Source organism: Astyanax mexicanus, chromosome 12 (assembly GCF_023375975.1).
Source record: "Astyanax mexicanus isolate ESR-SI-001 chromosome 12, AstMex3_surface, whole genome shotgun sequence".
NCBI lineage: Eukaryota > Metazoa > Chordata > Actinopteri > Characiformes > Acestrorhamphidae > Astyanax > Astyanax mexicanus.
Window position 1 is genome coordinate 17,482,298 of NC_064419.1, and position 12,059 is coordinate 17,494,356.

The 12,059-nt window shown below is 39.0% G+C and overlaps 1 protein-coding gene across 5 annotated transcripts in view; it reads right to left on the reverse strand.

Moving 5' to 3' along the window:
- LOC103047068 (cyclin-dependent kinase 17) overlaps positions 1–11,071 on the reverse strand; it is a 37,091-nt gene extending 26,020 nt beyond the window's left edge. For 2 of the 5 annotated variants that reach the window (XM_049485839.1, XM_007247972.4), the window contains exon 1: positions 10,623–11,071. The gene's annotated coding sequence lies outside the window, so the exon portion shown is untranslated. The remainder of the gene's footprint in view (positions 1–10,622) is intronic. The other 3 variants (XM_007247975.4, XM_007247973.4, XM_007247974.4) reach the window with 2 other exon arrangements.
- Positions 11,072–12,059: the final 988 nt, after the last annotated feature.

Sequence of the window (12,059 nt, forward strand, 5' to 3'; positions counted from 1 at the left end):
TTCATGAATTTTTAATCATCTGTGTTCTGACTGTGTCATGGTTTCACTTTGGTTTAGTGTTGCGTCTCTAGTCAATCAATTGCCCGCCATTACGTCACCGTTTTAGCGATCAATTATTCCTTTGGCAATTTTCATCAACTGTGTCTGATGTTCATTCTCAGCTAATTTAGAGGTAATCTGACAAAGACTTTAGGAGCAGTTTAAATGAGTTTGTTAAAAATTTGTAAAAATTACACAAATTTCAAAATGGCCGACTTCCTGTTGGGCGGAGCTAATACAAACCAATTGCAAATATGTGCAAAGTCATAGTATCTACGCTCCTACCAAAATTTGAGAAGATTAGACAAATTTTGACACATCCAAAGCTAATTTATTAACCGTACGAATTAGGGGGCGCTGTAGAGTCCGCTAGCTACACATGAAAAAATTATCACAATATTTGTAAAGTGTTTTTTAGATCTTATGGAATCTGACAATTTTCAAGAGTTTTTGAGCATTTACGTAATGTCAAATATGCATTGAAACCTAGGTGGCGCTATAGAGCCAATGAAATATGTATATATGAAATTTCAATTTTTAATCAAAGTACTGCTTAAATCAAGCAGGCCTGAAAAGTTTTGTGAGTGCTCAACCTGTTTAACCTCCTCAAACACCTACCAACACCAGAATGTATTTACTTCCTATTTTAATGGGGTATCTCAAGCAATTCAACTGTCCGCCATTTCGTCCTCGTTTAAGATATCGACTATTCCTTCACAATTTATCATCACGGATGGTAGTAGTTTATTGTTGACAAATATCAAGAGTATTCAACAAATTCCCTAGGAGGAGTTCGACAAAGTATGCAAAAAATGTGTGTAAAATGCACGTTTTTCAAAATGGCCGACTTCCTGTTGGGCGGAGTCAATCATATCAACACTGAAAACGTGTGTAATGATGTCTTTTATATTTTTGCCAAGTTTCATGAATTTCCAAGCAGCTGTATTCTGACCATGCTAATGTTTCTATTTGGTTTAGTGTTGTGTCTCCATTAAATCAATTGCCCGCCATTACGTCATCGTTTCAGCTATCGACTATTCCTTCGCAATTTAGCACCACGTATGTCTGGAAACTATCCACAGACAATTTAGTTGTAATCTGACAAAGACTCTAGGAGGAGTTCGAATGAGTTCGTGAAAAATGTGTAAAAATTTAACATTTTTCTAAATGGCCGACTTCCTGTTGGGCGGAGCTAATACATGCCAATGGGTATTATGTGTGGCATCGTAATATCTATTTTTCTACCAAAAATCTTGAACATTGGGGAAAATTTGAGACAGCTACCGCTAATTTATTAGCCTAAACCAAATAGGGGGCGCTGTAGAGTCATTTAGCTCCACATTAGAAAAACGATTACATTTCTCGAAATCATTTAAAGGCATTATTGGGTCTGCTTATTTAGAAGAGGCTAAGAGCTTTCTATAAATGTCATATAAAATAGGTGGCGCTAGAGAGCTGATAAATTATGAATATGAAAAATTCCAATTTTACATCAAAGTACAGCCTATGCCCAATATGCCTGTGAAATTTTATGAGTTTTCGAACATCGTCACCAACCCAAAACACCACGGGAAACTTTTTATTTTGCGACTTCCTGCCAAAATGGCAGACTTCCTGTTAGGCAGAGTCAAATAAATCCAAGTGATTCTTGATCGGTATAATGAGGTCAATGAGCGTACCAAAGTTGGTGCACATTGGACAAACTTTATCCCGGCCACTAGCAACGTTTGGGGGCGCTATAGAGCTCCTGATCAACGACCAAGCCCAGGAACTGTGAAATTTCAAATTTTTCACCGGCTTTGATGTCTGTGCCAAAATTCAAGAGTTTTCGAGTATCAGAAAGGCCTCAAAAATGGGCGCGAAGTTTAAAAATAAAAATAATAATAATAATAATAAACGGACCAAAAACAATAGGGCTTTGCACCTCCGGTGCAGGCTTCGCCTGCGCCTTCGGTGCTCGGGCCCTAATAATAATAATAATAATAATAATAATAACGAGTTGTCCCCCTGTCACAGGGGGACGTAGGGCCCTCGCACACCAGCGCAAATCGTACCGGGCCAAACCGAGAAACCGGTGAAAGTTATTTTGAGGTCTCATTGAGTGTGCCAATTTTCAAGAGTTTTCTATTCTGCCAAAAATGTCAAATATTCATTTAAAATATAGGTGGCGCTATAGAGCTGTGAAAACAGATGTATTTGAATTTTTAATTCTAGATCAAAGAACCGCCTCAGATAAGCAGGCCGGTCAAATTTTGTGAGTTTTCCTCAGTTATAACCTTCTCAAAACACCTTGCATTACCTAGGTGTCAACTTCCTGTTTTGAGGTGGCATCTCAAAAATTCAACCGTCCGTCATTTCGTCCTCGTTTAAGATATCGACTATTCCTTCACAATTTGTCATCAGATATGTTCAGTGTTTATTTTTACCAAATACCAAGAGAATTCAACAAAATTTCTAGGAGTAGTTTGACAACATACGCAAAAAATTTATGTAAAAGGCAGATATTTCAAAATGGCAGACTTCCTGTTGGGCGGAGTCAGTCCTACCAATACTGAAAACGTGTGTAATGATGTCTCTTGTGTTTTTGCCAAGTTTCATGAATTTTCAATCATCTGTGTTCTGACCGTGTCATGGTTTCACTTTGGTTTAGTGTTGCGTCTCTAGTCAATCAATTGCCCGCCATTACGTCACTGTTTTAGCGATCAACTAATCCTTTGGCAGTTTTCATCAAATATGTCTGTTGTTCATTTACAGTGAAATAAGAGGTAATCTGACAAAGACTTTAGGAGCAGTTTAAATGAGTTTGTGAAAAAAGTGTAAAAATCTTACAAATTCCAATATGGCTGACTTCCTGTTGGGCGGAGCTAATACAAGCCAATTGCAAATATGTGCAGGGTCACAGTATCTACATTCCTACCAAAATTGGAGAACATTAGACCAATTTTGACACATCCAGAGCTAATTTATTAACTGAACAAATTAGGGGGCGCTGTAGAGTCAGCTAGCTACACATGAAAAAATGATCACAATATTTGTAATGTGTTTTTAGGTCCTATGCAATCTGACAATTTTCAAGAGTTTTTGATTATTCCCGTAATGTCAAATATTCATTTGAAACCTAGGTGGCGCTATAGAGCCAATGAAATGCGTATATATGAAATTTCAATTTCAGACCAAAGGACCACGTAAAACAAGCAGGCCTGTAAAGTTTTGTGAGTTTTCATCCATTTTAACCTCCTCAAACACCTACCAACACAAGAATGTATTCACTTCCTGTTTAAATGGGGTATCTGAAGCAATTCAACTGTCTGCCATTTCGTCCCCGTTTAAGATATCGACTATTCCTTCGCAATTTATCATCAGGTGTGTTAGTAGTTTATTGTTGACAAATATCAAGAGTATTCAACAAATTCCCTAGGAGGAGTTCGACAAAGTATGCAAAAAATGTGTGTAAAATGCACATATTTCAAAATGGCCGACTTCCTGTTGGGTGGAGTCAGTCCTACCAATACGGCAAACGTGTCTAATGATGTCTCTTGTGTTTTCGCCAAATTTCAGGAATTTCCAATCATCTGTGTTCTGACCGTGTCATGGTTTCACTTTGGTTTAGTGTTGCGTCTCTAGTTAATCAATTGCCCGCCATTACGACACCGTTTCAGCTATTGACTATTCCTTCGCAATTTATCTCCACTTATGTCTGGAGCCTATCCACGCCCAATTTTGAGGTAATCTGACAAAGACTCTAGGAGGAGTTCGAATGAGTATGTGAAAAATGTGTAAAAATGTCACAAATTCCAATATGGCCGACTTCCTGTTGGGCGGAGCAAATGCATGCCTATTGTTAATATGTGCGGGATCATGTTGTCTATGTTTCTACCAAATATCATGAATATTGGAGAATTTTTGAGAAGGCCACAGTTAATTAATTAGCTAAAATAAATAGGGGGCGCTGTAGAGTCATTTAGCTACACACAAAAAAAATGACAAAACGTTTCTAAATAATTTTGAGGCCTTATTGAATCTGCCAATTATCAAGAGGCTGAGTGCTTTCCATAAATGTGATGTAAAAAAGGTGGCGCTAGAGAGCTGGTTAAAGATGAATTTACAAAATTCGAATTAATTCTCAAAGTACGGCCTAAGCCAGATAGGCCTGTCAAGTTTTATGAGTTTTCGAACATCATAACCCCTCCAAACCAGCACGGGAAACTTTTTATTTTGCGACTTCCTGTCAAAATGGCAGACTTCCTGTTGAGCGGAGTCTGATAAAACCGAGTGATTATTGTTCTGCATGAGGAGGTCAATGAGTGTACCAAAGTTGGTGCATATTGGACAAACTTCATCCCGGCCACTGGCAACGTTTGGTGGCGCTATAGAGTTCCTGAACCACGCCCAAACCCATGAACCATGGAATTTCAAATTTTTCACGGGTTTTGATGTCTGTGCCAAAATGCATGAGTTTTCGAGTATCGGAAAGGCCTCAAAAATGGGCGCGAAGTTTGTAAATAAAAATAATAATAATAATAATAATAATAATAAACATTCCAAAAACAATAGGGCTTTGCACCTCCGGTGCAGGCTTCGCCTGCGCCTTCGGTGCTCGGGCCCTAATAATAATAATAAGAAGAAAAATCTTAGCAAAAACAATAGGGTTCTACGCACCTTCGGTGCTTGAACCCTAATAAAATAAAAATTGTACTCTAGCTCCTCACACATCTTAGCTTCCCCACTGCTACATTAGCTCAGAAGTCTTCTCACTCAGCAGCTCCATCTTTTAGCTAGCTTTAGCTCAGTAGTCTTCTCACACAGCAGCTACATGTTTAAGCTAGCTTTGGCTCAGTAGTCTTCTCACACAGCAGCTCCATCTTTTAGCTAGCTTTAGCTCAGTAGTCTTCTCACACAGCAGCTACATGTTTAAGCTAGCTTTGGCTCAGTAGTCTTCTCACACAGCAGCTACATGTTTTAGCTAGCTTTAGCTCAGAAGTCTTCTCACACAGCAGCTACATGTTTTAGCTAGCTTTAGCTCAGTAGCCTTCTCACACAGCAGCTCCATGTTTTAGCTAGCTTTAGCTCAGAAGCCTTCTCAAACAGCAGCTACATGTTTTAGCTAGCTTTAGCTCAGTAGTCTTCTCACACAGCAGCTCTATGTTTTAGCTAGCTTTAGCTCAGTAGTCTTCTCACACAGCAGCTATATGTATTAGTTAGCTTTAGCTCAGTAGCCTTTTCACACAGCAGCTACATGTTTTAGCTAGCTTTAGCTCAGTACTCTTCTCACACAGCAGCTACATGTTTTAGCTAGCTTTAGCTCAGTAGTCTTCTCACACAGCAGCTACATGTTTTAATTAGCTTTAGCTCAGTAGTCTTCTCACACAGCAGCTACATGTTTTAGCTAGCTTTAGCTCAGTAGTCTTCTCACACAGCAGCTACATGTTTTAGCTAGCTTTAGCTCAGTAGTCTTTTCACACAGAAGCTACATGTTTTAGCTAGCTTTAGCTCAGTAGTCTTCTCACACAGCAGCTCCATGATTTAGCTAGCTTTAGCTCAGTAGCCTTCTCACACAGCAGCTACATGTTTTAGCTAGCTTTAGCTCAGAAGTCTTCTCACACAGCAGCTACATGTTTTAGCTAGCTTTAGCTCAGTAGCCTTCTCACACAGCAGCTCCATGTTTTAGCTAGCTTTAGCTCAGAAGCCTTCTCAAACAGCAGCTACATGTTTTAGCTAGCTTTAGCTCAGTAGTCTTCTCACACAGCAGCTACATGTTTTAGTTAGCTTTAGCTCAGTAGTCTTCTCACACAGCAGCTACATTTTAGCTAGCTTTAGCTCAGTAGTCTTTTCACACAGAAGCTACATGTTTTAGCTAGCTTTAGCTCAGTAGTCTTCTCACACAGCAGCTCCATGTTTTAGCTAGCTTTAGCTCAGTAGCCTTCTCACACAGCAGCTCCATGTTTTAGCTAGCTTTAGCTCAGAAGTCTTCTCATACAGCAGCTACATGTTTTAGCTAGCTTTAGCTCAGTAGCCTTCTCACACAGCAGCTCCATGTTTTAGCTAGCTTTAGCTCAGACGCCTTCTCAAACAGCAGCTACATGTTTTAGCTAGCTTTAGCTCAGTAGTCTTCTCACACAGCAGCTACATGTTTTAGTTAGCTTTAGCTCAGTAGTCTTCTCACACAGCAGCTACATGTTTAGCTAGCTTTAGCTCAGTAGCCTTCTCACACAGCAGCTACATGTTTTAGCTAGCTTTAGCTCAGTAGCCTTCTCACACAGCAGCTACATGTTTTAGCTAGCTTTAGCTCAGTAGCCTTCTCACACAGCAGCTACATGTTTTAGCTAACTTTAGCTCAGTAGCCTTCTCACACAGCAGCTCCATGTTTTAGCTAGCTTTAGCTCAGTGGTCTTCTCACACAGCAGCTACATTTTTTAGCTAGCTTAGCTTAGTAGCATTCTCACACAGCAGCTACATGTTTTAGCTAGCTTTATCTTAGTAGCCTTCTCACACAGCCAGCTCTGCACTAGCTAACTTAGCTCAGTAGCCTTCTGACACTAAGTGTGTCATGGTGTGAATAGTGTTTAAATAACCCATTTTAAGTCCATGCTGCATGGAAAGATCAGGATTCTGTGGAGTAATATTGTATAGTATTGTAAAATAAACAGTTTTTAGTTATTATTAATTACAACCAGCAAAATCATGTGCAGTGCTGTAATTAGTAAATGCTACATTCTGTACTTTAGGTTAAACATTATAAAGGAATAATTTCTCTCAGTTTGATTGTATTATTTATTATCAGAGATATCAGCCACACTCATCTAGAGTGTGGATGTACTTTTCAGAGGATGTGGGGCAAGCCCTCTTGAATAATAGGTAAACTAGACTGTTTAAAATGGAAATAATTACTTTCCCACAGTCCAGAGGATCCCTTATTACTCTGTAATCTCACTGACTGAGCTAAGATAATATTGTTGTACTTTCTATGTGTCAGTAACCCATATCCTGTGTTCATTTGAAATAAACGGTTAAAGAGATTCTGTTGCCTCTTCTTTTTTTACACTGCACTTTTTCCAAAAGTAAAGGTATCTCAAATATTCAGTGTTTGAGCCATTGGAATTTAAAGTAAGTTCAGAGTACTAAACTATTTTAATAATGTCATCCATAATATCCACAGTGCATGCTAGAAAAAAGTATTTGAATCCTCGACTTTAATAATCTTTACATTCCCCTTTAGCAGCTCCAAAACTATCAATGGTTTCCTGTAAATCCACTGCAAATGAGCAGGAGGAGGAACTTTGGATTAAATTAGTTTCAGCTAGTTGAACCATCTTTTAAAACAATTAATTAACTAACTTGTGTATTTTGAGTTATTGGCTAGCCTAATATATGTTTAGCTTTAGGTCTAGTACTCCTCACCCTGTGTAATGTTCTGTTACATCTTGGAATAAACTGTTGTTTTTGATGACACATTGTCCAAACCCTAACGCAGCAAAGCAACTTCAAACAATAATGTTACATTCACCATGCTTCATAGCTGGAATAAAGTTTTGGTGTTTAATGTTGTGTTATTTTTTTCTTACAAACAGCATTGTGCTTTTGAAATATGGTCTGATCTTTTTTGTCTTGTAAGAGAGGTTTGTGAGTGTAAAACTTTTTTAATGGTTTAAAGCGGGGTCGAAGACTGTGGTTAATGTGTTTTTATAAATCTGACAAATGTGTTTCAGTGGCAAAGAGAGGATGACACAGTATCTTAAGGTGAGTGACAGGTTGAAGAAGCTGATCTGATCAGGCACCAGTTTAAAGTCAGTGTAGTTAAATAAGCTTTAACAGTCCTGCACACAGCATTCCTTCACATCAGCACCTTTAATAATGAAGTCTTAGCCTCCATCCATGATATGACTTTCACTAAAACAGTTCCCAAATAATGTCACACACAATATAACATAATGCAATTCACAATTATACGTTCATATTTTGTTTTTTTTTTTTGTCAAATAATAACTTGTACATTTATTGAGTCACAATAATTCCGATATTGAGTTATGTTTTATTTATTTTGGTTATTTCAAATTCCGATGCAAATGTCTGTATACTCTTAACAATAAAAATTCATCATGCTATTAAAGAGTATAATTGCAATATTATGATATTATTTTATCATTATATATGTGGCATAACCGATAACATTTTTTATAGCAATGTCTGGAACAACTTGTTATCCAAATTTGTTTTTATTGTGACAGGCCGATATACACTGCCTGTATATTTAAATAATTTATCCATATAATAAAATTTAATACACGTTCAGTTAGGGGAAGCATATGGTAATAAAATGTTAGCTGATACTTCATTGATATTGTCAATAAAGTATTTCTTTCTGAGTCAGCCATTATAGAGTTCAAATGCACTAAACACCTTGCTCATGCATTTATTCAGCTACTATTAGTGAGAACCCACTGCTTACTCAGACACACACAGCTTGTCTAGTCCCTGTAGAGAAATACTGCCAATAGAATAGGACTCCCTGGATCATATAAATAAACATGAAGCTGTTGGCATCGTGTCTAATGCTAGTCATGGGCTAGAAGGGTATAAAGCCCCTGGTAATGAGCTGTGGAGCTATGAAACTATGTAACCTTGCTTTTAACCTAACTTTAAACCTAAATTTAAACCCTGCTTTAAACCTAGCTTTAAACACCTGCTTTAAACAGTGTATTAAACCCCGCTATAAACACCTGCTTTAAACCTAGCTTCAAACCCCTGATTTAAACATCTGCTTTACACCTAGCTTTAAACACCTGCTTTAAACCTAGCTATAAACCCCGCCGAATGCTGCAGTACAGTTTTAGCCGCTAACGCTAGCAGGCAGAGCGCTGTTAGCCCGGTTTTGTTGGTAAGCTAAAGGTAGGTAAATGCGGCCCGGTCCGGATCCGGGATTATAAACCCATTCCGCAGTTTTACTTCAGCGCACTGAGCCGAGCGGCACCGGCGCCATCCGGACAAATCCTGGGGTGGATATTTACTTCCCGAACCTGGATCTACCGGATCGGACTGTAGCTAAATAGCTAAGTAAGAGACTGGACACACCACATAACTATCAGAGAGCTATTTCTAATTAATTATTAACTAAACCAGACAATCCAGTGATCTAAACAGCAGCGGACTTTTATTAGTCTGTCGAATTATTCTACATATCGGTGTGCTCTCTTTTGCCGTCCTGCCCATGCGCAGACCACAAATTCTAAACGTTTTCATGACACTGATTTTCTCGGATACATTATAGAATCTTTGTTTGCAAATGTGTAAATAGCTATTATTTTTAAATAATTATCATTAATAATAATATCTATTACTTGTCATAGTTTAACCTTCCCTTTACCCTGATACAGTGTTTCAGGCTATCCAAATATTCTGCCTACATTTTATCTGGGAGCATTTTCTGATCTAGTGTGCTTTTTGCTTATCCTAACATTCTATCTTTTATTTAGGCAGCTTGATCTATGGATGTGCATTACAGTAACATTGTCTCTGATTGTAACTTGCTGAGTAAGACACAAGACACACATGTTAGCAAATTAACATTTCTAAACACTAAACCCACGTTGAACAAACCTAACTTCCTTAGCTAGTTAAGTTCTGCTGGTTCTGAGTTTTATTACTGGTCAGTTCAATAAAGGCAAGTCAGTTCAGTAAAGACTGATGAGTTGAGGCTGATCAATTGAGTAAAGGCTGATCAGTTTAATAGAGGATAATCAGTTCAGTAATGCAAAGGTTGACCAGTTCAGTAATGTCTGATCAGTTCAGTAATGTAAAGATTGATAAATTCAGTGCAGTCTGATCAGTTGAGAAAATGCTGATCAGTTTAATAAAGGCCAATCAGTTCAGTAAAGGCAGATCAGCTGAGTAAAGGCTGGTCATTTCAATAATGTAAAGACTAATCGGTTCAATAAAGGATAATCAGTTCAGTACTGTAAAGGCTGATCAGTTCAGTAATTTGAAGGCTAATCAGTTCAGTAGTTCGAAGGCTGATCAGTTCAGTACTGTAAAGGCTGATCAGTTCAGTGACTTGAAGGCTGATCAGTTCAGTAATGTTAAGGTTGTTCAGTTTAGTAAATGCAGTTCACTGTGAGCTGAGTAGTGTTAGCTAGCTGTTAGCATCTTTGTTGTTGTTAGCTAGTTAGCTCAACGGCTAAAGTTGGTTAGCCCAACAGTTCTGGAGCGCATTAGCCACTGGCGGCCGGGATGAGCGCAGAGAGTGGCAGGGCTGAGAGCGGTGAGCGGCCGGGCTAAGCGCAGAGAGCCGCCGTGCTGAGCTCCGAGCTGCGCTGCCGGCTTGCTTTCCCCGAGTTTGTTTTATAGATATACCTGAGCCTGAACTTAACCGGGGATAAATGCTGCGCTGCGTAATTTAACATTAACTTCTAACCAGGAGATAAAGGGCAGCGTTAGACCCTGCACAGGACATACCGCTACACCGCCACAAAGAAAGGTTACAGTAAGAACTGCCATCCAGGTCAGAGACAAATACAGCAGGACTACCGCTGATCACCCGACTCTTCACCTCCACACACAGATCTGCTAATAGAACAGCCCGAACCTACCTGTCCTGGGATCCGGATACGGGCCGATCTACAGACACTTCAGCTGCAGCGCCCCGAGACTCGGCTCCACTCACTGCGGCAACTTCGCCTTTTAACCGCGGAGAGACGAAGAATTAAAACACAGAGCGGAGCTAAATCTCCCGTAACGCTCCGCCGAACAGCACTCGCTCTGCTTCTGGGCCGATGTCGTCACTCAGACTCCAGCCGGCTCACCCCGCGCGCAGCAGCAGGAGGAGGCATCCCCGTCCGGGACCGGACCGAACAGCCGAGCATAAACGAATACAGCCGAACAAACCCGAATACATCCGAACACAGCAGGACACCGAACCGAACAAATCCGAACACAGCTGGACACCGAACCGAACAAATCCGAACACACCCGGACACAGCTGGACACCGAACCGAACACAGCCGAACAAATCCGAATACAGCCGAACACCGGCGCGAGCAGCGGGACTGAAGAGAAGCGGAGCCTGAAATTACTGTTCATTTACATAAGTGAACATGTAATACGTTCAATATATTGCAGACTCCATACAACACATCTAAAAATCTAAAAACTGAATTTTATTAATGTAATTTAAAAACTAGATGAAGAGAAACTCAATAACCCAATAAATAACTTTATTAGTACTGATTTTATATAAAAAAGACAAATCCCAGAACACTCAGATACACTGTTATAGGTATTCTGTCCCACTGATTTTATGTTAATGTTATGCGTAAGCACAAAAACACATACACACAGAGTGTTAGATTTTCTGTGGGCACTTCATTGAAAGACCAGAATGCCAGTGAATATAAACAACAAAAAAACACAACCCAAATGTAATTGATGCATCCAACATGTTCTGTTCTTGTTTATTTTTAGGGCTTTAGTCAGTGAATTTTTAGCTCTGAATTGGAGGATTTACATGTTTAATGCGTATCATTTTCCCCATCCCCCACCCTATTTAGGTCATTCTTATGATTAAAGCACTCACTTTATCTACAGTCGAATTAAAAAGGAGAGAGTAGGAGACAAACCCATCGGCTAATAATCAATCTGATATTTGAAAGTATTTGCATTTGTATTAAATAAACAGTAACAGACCATTTAGTGGAGTAAACAGTATGTTGTATAGAATTCCCAACGTCCGGGCTGATACTGATACACAAATATATGAATAACTAAAGTAATGGGATAGCTGCTCATTTGCTGTTTCCTCTGAAATTAAGGATATTAAAAATATATATCCTGATTTTGTTTAAGGAACGGCCCCTAACTAAAAATTTTTTTTAGCATTGCATTGTGTGCAATTAGCAACAAGAGGTATAGTGAGGTCAGGATACACCATTACTAATATATGCTGAGTGTATATAGATATAAATATATATATATATATTTCTGTGATTAAATTTAAACATGTTGCTGACAATTACAATAGATTAATAACT